The 9262-nt window shown below is 39.5% G+C and overlaps 1 long non-coding RNA gene across 1 annotated transcript; it reads left to right on the plus strand.

Moving 5' to 3' along the window:
- Positions 1-5954: 5954 nt before the first annotated feature.
- On the plus strand, positions 5955-8369 carry LOC148212904 (uncharacterized). Its single transcript, XR_015789435.1, has 4 exons — positions 5955-6373; positions 6478-6661; positions 6755-6789; positions 8084-8369. It is a non-coding gene; the product is annotated as an uncharacterized LOC148212904 (long non-coding RNA).
- The last annotated feature ends 893 nt before the right edge of the window (positions 8370-9262 follow it).

Below are 9262 nucleotides of genomic sequence, written 5' to 3' on the forward strand. Positions count from 1 at the left end.
ACCTTAGTCTTGCAACGCTCGCCCACGCCAAGATTAAAAAAGTCAAGATTAATATTGTCCAAAAAAATTTAATTGTATGACCTCAACACCCATGAATTCAACGATCATCAAACATATTTTGTAATAAATTGGAAACCAGAAGAAGAAATTCTTTTGGTTGTATTGAAAACTTTTATACAATTTATTTGGCGGTCGTCGCTTATATAGATGTCAGGTCGCAGGGTGGTTTTGACCTCAAAGGGGCCTTCCCAAACTGGTTCTAAGGTTCCCATATGTTGTTCCTTCCTCCGAAGAACAAGTTGTCCGACCTTGAACGAACGAGGTTTGACACAGGTGTTAAACTATCGATCCACCCAATTTTGATATTCAGCGAGTCGGATTTGTGAGGACTCTCTTTGCTCGTCCATGAAATACAAGGTTGAATAGGAGAGCTTCATCATCCAAGGGTTTCATACTCTCGATCCTCTCTGTCGGAATGCTCAACTCCACTAGAACCACAGCCTCCGATCCGAAAGCTAGTTCGGATGGAGTTTCACCAGTGGAACCGCTGAGAGTCGTGCAGTACAACCACCATACTTCTGACAGTTCTTCTGTCTATCTCCCCTTTTGAGCTTCAATGATGTGAATCCTGAAGTGGAAGTAGTAGAATGCGTTCTTGAGTTTCTTTCAAAATTTAAAACACAAAAAAATATAAAACAAAGAAGAATGTTGGATTTTACCTTTGAAGACTCTTCTTCGTGAAATCCCAACGAGACAACACCACGCTAATCTTCCTTACTATGTCTCTCGGTCGAGAATCCGGATTGTGGGATCAGCTTACTGTTATATTTATAGACATTGAGAGAGTAAAAGAGTTGAGAGGTTTTCTTTTAGTCTCTTTTTAGGGTTCAGGTTAGTGTTATATTTATAGACAGGGAAAATCCTAACACCAATATGATATGTTATCCTTTTGGATATAGGATATCTTGTCTTGAGTCTACCGGAAATCCCAAGACCATTCGGATATCTTTTTCTTTTGTATTTAATTGATAATAATACAAACTAATTAAATCAATTAACAATTAATTAATTTAATTATTAATATTAATATAATTAATAATTAATTAATTTAATTATTAATTATTAATTATTAATCTAATTAATAATCAATTAATTTAAAACCCAATATTAACTAAATAATTAATTATTTAACAATTAATTATTTAACTTTTAATTAATTAAAACTATATATTTTAATGATATTCAAATGCATCGCTCTTGTATAACCTAGTTTTAATATGAATCCACTTCATATTAATTATTTGAATCGTATCAAATATTTTTATCATAACAAATAGTTTAATTATTGAATCTTTATTAAAAAACAAAACTATATATATAATGTATCGTAATATACATTATATACATTCCCTGATATATAATTTGAACATTTAAAATTCTCTCAAAATCGTATCCTTGTTTTACCTGTTGTGAGAAATAAATGGTACCTAATGGACCTACACATCAAGAGCTCCAACGATACCAGGTTAATTGATTAAACTCATTGACCAAATTAACCAACATTCATTAACTGGAGGAACCCATAGCTGTACTCTTCTCACTGCATAATATTTTCGAATCAACGGATGTACGACCATTAACGGTAAGTCGATCCTTCACGAGTGCTCGTAACTCTAATTGTGTCAAATAATTGTGTTTGCCCCTGAGTTAAATCTTGCTACTTAAATATTACTCCTACTCTAATGAACAACCCGGTTATTGTCCGACCAATAACCGGACGTCCCTCTCGGGCCAGTGAGAGGGTGGGCCACTTGTTCAAGGCCTAGAATCAGCATGTAAGAGAACACTCATCTACTTCCCTAGAGTCAGGAAGGAATGAATTCCATGTTGCGTAGTTTTGTTTCCAGCTCCACACTCGGTCTCGTCACCAAAATGGTAGGATTATTAAATCGACAACCTGGGCCACTCTCACCCATACAAAGCAAAGGACAATACCTTATAGGTATGAGTCCATAACTCGCTTAGGATTAAGATCGAGTTACATGGTGATAACAATGTATTGGCTAACGGTGTTAGAGCCAATAATTAATTATTTTACAGTCCGAACTTATACAAACTCATTGTATAGAATACCCCCACTCGTATATCTCTACATGAACGACCTGGATAAAGTCGTGTGCAGCTATTATAAAGCGGGCTATGTACTACAAGCCCTTTAGGTTATTACTGGAACATTATCCACTTATATATCGAATATATACTATATATAAAAAATATACACTATATATTAAATATATACTGTATATCAAATATATACATTGTATACTAAATATATACTGTATATCAAAGGTATACGGTTCCAGTTATATTAAATAACTTTGGAACATAGTTTATTGGAATACGAGTAATGCAAATAAATAATAAGATAACTCTTATTGATTAAATAATTTGTTCATAAATTACAAATACACAAGTTAAGGGCACCAAACCCAACACGAGCTTCAAGCCACGTTTGATTATCTTATTGTTGGCACTGAATTGACCATTATCATGGGGATGAGGTCAGGTGTTTGATATCGAGCAGCAAGCAGAAGTGTCTAAACAAGGCATTGTTAAATTGTTTGTCGCTGTCAGTAACCAATGCTTTTGGTATTAAAAATGCACTATGTCGGTCCAAATGAAGTTTGTAACTCTTGTGTTTGATAGTGGCCAACGACTCTGCCTCTACTCACTTTATGATGTAATCCATTATTACTACTGCATACTTGGTTTGTCCTTTCAATGGAGGTAAAGAACCGATCAGGTCGACCCCTCATTGTGTGAAAGGCGAGGGGCTTGTCGTGGGAGATAACAACCTTTGTTGCTAATGATCTGCAGCCTCGTCGATTTCTCTCCGAACATAGTTTGCTTCAGCTAGATCCAAATATTCGAGTGAGGAAGTGAGCAACCTCGCTTGTAGAGCTTTCAATCTTTGGTGACGTACTACCTACTTTGTTAGTGAGCTTATTCGCCTCAGATCGGTCTACTAGAACTTTTCCTTGGATGAACTCGTTAGTAGGATCGATCCAAATTGATTCGGACTGGTTAACCTCCATCATGTGTGACTCCACTATTAACGGTGTGTCCAATATCTCGATTGGGACTGAGCTTGCGAGGTCGGTCTCGTACGTGGATGCTAGTTTTGCTAAGGCATCTGTGGAGTTCTCAGATCTATGCATTTACTCGATTTGGTGTTCTTGGAACTTAACAAGGAGAGCCTTGGTCTTACTCGTATATTTTCCATTCGAGCATCTTTGGCTTGATACTCCTTAGTTGTTTGATTCATATTAAGTTGTGAATCACTTAAGGTTTTGATGGATGATGCTTCAAGTCTCTTGGCCATGCGAAGACTTGCTATAAGTTCCTCATATTCAGCCTCATTGTTCAAAGTTTAAAAGTTGAACGTCAAGGCACACTCGAACCTGATTCCTTCTGACGCGAGAAATAGCACTCTACTCTGCAGCCTTATTTGTCATATGAGTCATCCACACACATTGTTCATTGGGCTGGTGTGCCCGAGGTCGAGCTTTCATGCATTGTGAGCTTTACAATAAAGTTTGCCACCGTCTGTCCTTTGATTGAGGTTCGAGGCTCGAACATGATGTCATATTCATCAATCACTAGTGCCCACTTCATCAACCACCAAAATTCTATGGCATGTGGAATACCTGCCTTAGTGGAAGGTTTGTAAGCAATGTAATCGGATGAACCTGAAAGAAAGGTCGTAATCATCTACTTGCAATGACAACGACAAGAGCGACCTTCTCAATATGGTATAACCTAGTCTTTGTATCAATCATCACCTTTCTTGTATAATAAATAGGGTTTTAACATCCAATAGATGGTCAGACCAGGTCTGAGCTTACGATACTTTTCAAGATTGCTAAGAATAGAACAAGCTTCTCTCCTCGCCACGATTTTTCTTATAAAAGAACCCAACGTAAATAAACTTTAAGTTGGTCAAAACGCTCCTTGGTTGTCTGCAGTCCATTCAATCAACCCCTTTTACCTTAAGATTTTGAAGAATGACAAGCATTTGTTCGTGGATCGAGGCATAAAGTGATTGCATGTAGCTACTCTTCCGTAAAGAAACTGAAGTTGCTTCATGTTTTTCTCACTTCCATGTTCATTTCGACCGTAATCTTTTTTTTCAAATTTACTTCTATTCCTTCGTGGTTGACCATAAAGCCAAAAAATTTCCCATGACACACTTCAGCACGCATTTGACTAGATTGACCTTCATTCAAAACTATTGAGAACAGAGAATGTCTCTTCCATGTCGTGCACCACTTTTCGTTAGATTTTTTTAACCAATATGACACTAGAGAGCCAATTAGGGTAGATGACTTTTTGTATGTATTTAGTTTCAACAATTTGTTCACTTTCTCAACTGTTACATCACTTCTCTCTATTTACAGGTCTTCTCTTCTGTTTATCAAGTGAGAAAGACGGATCTATATTGAGGCGATGCAACATGATGGTTGGATAAATGCCTGGGATATCTTCGTGCGACTAGAAGGATACATATGCATTAGCTCTTAGGAAGGCGATGAGCTCTTCCTTCTCAGTGGCCCCCAGCTTGGTGCCAATGTTGATATTCCTCACAGGGGTGAGCAATGAGACAAGCTCGAGCTCTTCCATCAGAGTTTTGTGCTCTGTTGCAAATGTTTTGTCAAGGTCGTTCGATTCGAAAATTGCATAAACAGCTGATCCTTTCAAGGCAACTACATAACACTCCCTTGAACTCTTTTGCTATCCTTAAACGACTCCAACTCCATTGGTTGTACGATACTTCAGAGCCTAATGGACTGCTGAGGGAATAGGTTGCAAGGCATGGATGATCGATTGCCCAAAGATGGTGTCGTATGTATATTTCCCATATATAGCCATGAACAGAGCAACCTTTGTGATCTAGAAGTTCATGTGATCATATTTTACCCAATGCTCCAAACTGCCACCAACACCAACAATGAAGAGAAGCTTGAAGAAAGACCCACCAAACGAAAGAGACTTCATTGGACTCATCAACAAGCTTTTACCATTTTGAAGGCCAGTGAAGAATCTACTACGGTGAAGAGGAAGAATGAAACGGAAGAGAAGCTAAGCGAGTGGTCGTGCTTCAAGGACGAGCCCATCAAAAAGCCACCCTCTCGCACGAACAGTCGGCGCATGCCATCGAGTGCATGGTACCTAGGCGTGTGCTGCCCTGCCCCGCGAACGTCACAGCGCTCTGCCTGTCGTCCACGCCTGCCCAGCGTCCCTGCGCGCCCCTAACTACCGCACACGCTCGCGCACCCACGACTATCCCCAGCGCCAGCACGCCCATGTCTGTGATAAGACTTGATTAAAGGCTAAAAAGAGTCGTTTTACATGCTTAGTTGGGAGTTAATTATGATGAAAAATGTATGTTCATGCATATAATTTAGGGAAAATGTGCATAATTTGTGATTAGGGACTTTGAAATTCAGTTATAGGTAAATGAAGGCTAATTTGTGTAAATATGATTATTTTGTAAGGAAAATTGAAGATTGATGATCAAAATGTGTCAGGCACATTGCAGGACCATAATTTCTAACTTACTAGAGGAATGAGTGTAACGCCCCGCGTTACTCAGATTAGCTTGCCCCGAGTTCCGGAAATTTTTATGACAAAATGGTTTTTTTATTTATTGACTTATTGATTTATTTCATTGTTATTTTTAATTGATTCATCAGTGATCTTATTTAATTTAAGTGTGACATCTCGACTAGTGTGTATGGTTACAGTTTTAGTGGTGAGTTAGTAGCGTGTAATTATTTATCAAGTTACATTTAGTACGAATTTCCATTATGCGACACTTGTTTTGGATCTTTGGGCCAATTACGAAACTCTATTATTGGTTGTGTTAACAAGGAAGGGTTGGGTAAGTGGGCCTTAAACATAAGGAAAAGAACCCAAGCCCAAAGGAGTTAAGAGTTTGAATCAAGAAAAGGGAACCCTAGCCACTTGTTCTAGTTCCTCTTCTCCTTTTTCCCTTTTCCTCTCTTGTTGAAGCCGTCGGCCACCCCCCTCCACTCGGCTCTTCCTCTCCGACGCGGCAGCACCGACGGCGGCCATCTCCGGCGGACACAGCGGCAGCAGCGGCGGCGGCAGCAGGCGCAGCGTCGAACAGCAGCGGCGCGTGACGGGCGGCGGCGGCGTGCGGCGGACAGCGGCGGTGTGTGACGATCAGCGGCGGTGCGTGACATTCGGGCAGCTGCAGGCGGCATCGATACACGCGGGGCTGTGTTCGCGGCGTCCTTTCTCCGATTCAACAAGCCTAACGACCTCGAACAACTTGGATCCGTGAAACCCGGTAACTTTTCTTTGACCCACCTTTGTTCGAAGTTAGATTTGGAGTACCCACACCCAAACGAAATCGATTTAGAATACCCACACCTAAGCAGGGTTGTTTTGTAGCAAGGGACATTGAAACGAAGCCGTTGGAGATAGTATTGGACGTTTTCGCTGCTGCAAAAACGTGGACAGCAGCGTATTGGTGGTGTTTGGCGATTATCTACATCCGTTTGAAACCCGATTTACGCTACCCACGTCTTGGCAAGCTAGATCTAATTTACCCACACCTTTACGAAGTCGTTTTGCGGTAACGAGCCCCTTTGAACCCTCTTAAAGATGTTTTTTTTTAAGGCTGAATGGTACATTAAATTGCTGTATTTTTTTTCTGTTTTATGCTTAGGTGTGAGGCCGACGCAAACTTTAACACGTGGTTGTGTAAGTAGCACCAGGGGGCGAGTGCGTGCGTTTTTAGCGTTAACAGAACGTTCTTGATGCTGTTTTTTTTTTTTGTTTTTGTTTGTTTTTCTTGATAAAATAATTTAAATGAGCATGTAAGGATTGTTGGTGTGTTTTGTGAATTCTAGCGATCTTGTTGCCGTATTTCTATTATTGAACACTCTTGAGGAAACATGCTTCATGTTCTTGTTGTTGTAGGTGACTAGTAGATTCTGAACTGTTGTAGTTAGAAGTAATTGGCTCATGACGTTTTGCAAATGGGTTGTAGATGAAATGCTAGCTTGGTTATACCGATAATTTAATTCATATTGTCTGGTTGTGAGCTGTTGGATGAATTTTGTTTGTTACGTGGAAAAGTATGTTTGTAAACGGTGCAGTGATTTTTAGAATGTGAGAGGTTTACTTGTAGGTGGTCATGGAAGGGTTAGTGAAGTGGTGAAGGGTGCAGGGTAAAGGGACGGGATGATAGTCCGTTAACCATGGGTGCTCTGACCTGAAAGATACATATAAAGCGCTTGGAGGTTCAAGCCTTGAGTAGTGGCCTTGGGGATAAATGACAAGGCCAGGCGTTAATTTTTTGTAAACATGTATTGGGGTCTTGGGGATAAATGTCAAGGACCAATACGCTGGGAAGTCATCGGTACCTTGGGGATAAACGGCAAGGACCGGTGCTCAGTTCAGGCCTTGGGGATAAACGGCAAGGCCGAACGTCAAGTTTCTGGAGAGAAGTATTGAGGCCTTGGGGATAAATGTCAAGGGTCAATACGACTCGAGGAGTTAGGCTTGAGGGATTAAAGAAGAATGGAGCTTGCGAAGTAGTGGTGTTTGGCCTTGGGAATAAATGGCAAGGTCGGACATCAAGTACTGGAGAAGGAGGATGCACGGTGACTTGGGAATAAAAGTCAAGAGCCGTCATGCCTCGAGAAGTTAAGCGGGGAGTGATAAAGGGGGGTGTTGAGGAAGTTTTAGTACTATGAAACAAGGGCTAGCGATTCATGGGTTGAGGTATTGGTAGTTTCGACGCTTAGTTGTTGTATGTAGATGTCAAGTTATTTGTTCGCTATCTCTCTCTGCTTATTTGGTTGCCTTGCTCTTGTCTTGTTTTAAATGTCAAGATAATTGTTCGCTATCTCTCACTGCTTATTTGATTGTCTCGTTATTGTTAGTTCTTATGTTGTGGCTGTGAGCATAATTTATTTTGTGCTAGTTAGGAAGTGCTACTTACGGAGTACCTTATGTACTCACCCCCCCTTTGTACCTTTATATGTTTCAGGTGTGAACGGGGTCGATCGCGGTGATGACGTGGAGAGGGCTTGACCGAGGAAGGATCACTAGTTTAGTTAGTGAGGTTATGAGGGAAGGGTAGTTGGGTACAAGTAGCATTGAGACTTATGTTATTGCTAGGTGTGAACCGCGGAGGAAAATTTTGTATTCTTTAGAACTACTTTAATTGCTATGGATGTTGTTGGTAAACGCGTCGTTGTTGTCATTGGAGTTTAGGTGCACGGTTGTTTTTACTATTTAATAATTTTGCCACTGAGGCGAATTTGAGATCTTGTTGTTTTCTTTTAAATTGCCCACGGAGGGCGGAGTTCTGATAGTTTATGACATTTTTATTTCTGATAGAACGTATGGAAGTCGAAGCTTTATTTCATCTAAAATATTTTCCAGGAGGTTGCTTATCTCGTGTTTAGAGTTAAGGTTAGCCAGAAGAATTAATTAGCGTTGCCTATGATGTTTATATGTAGTCTTGGGTTGTGACAATGAGCCAGCCAAGTTCCTTTGAAAGTTCCAGCTTCACAATGCTTTAGCCACATTCGATGCCTAGATTGTCAAAACGGGAATAACAACTTTTAACCAAGTAATTGGTCCAAGATTTGTTATTAGTTCTTAAAATCTCTACAACCTCATTTGGTTCCAACCTCCCATGCATTTCTCAACATCTTGTTATCTTCATGGCCTATAAAAGGAGCTCCCAAGCATCACTTCAAGACATCTCATTTTCCATCCTTTTGTTTTCCTTTCAACTTTAGTTTTGTAGTTTTTATTTAAGTTTTGTTTTCAATTATTTTTCTACAATTCTCTTGTTTATTTTATTGCCATTCAATTTGTTCCATTTTGTACTTTATTTCCAATTCTAATTAATATGCTTTCTTTTGTTATCTTCTCTTGTGTTTTAATTTCTTTCAATTCCATGAGTAGGTAAATTGTTTCTTCAACCCTTCTACGAGTTTAGTTCATCTATTTAAATTACATCTATCAGTGAGCACGACGTATTACACTCTCTTTTGCTTATCTTGATTGATTTAATTTATCCAGGTTATTTTCTTGTTGGCCACTTGTTTAAATCACATTAGTTTGAATTTAATTCTGAAAAGGTTAGAGTGAAATGGATCTCATCAAGGTAAAACGGGAAGTTACTTAGAAATAAGAACTAAAACAAGATCCTAGA

This window comes from Momordica charantia, assembly GCF_013281855.1.
Source record: "Momordica charantia cultivar OHB3-1 chromosome 2 unlocalized genomic scaffold, Mcharantia_2.0 BLBB01000002.1, whole genome shotgun sequence".
In the NCBI taxonomy this organism is placed as follows: Eukaryota; Viridiplantae; Streptophyta; class Magnoliopsida; order Cucurbitales; family Cucurbitaceae; genus Momordica; species Momordica charantia.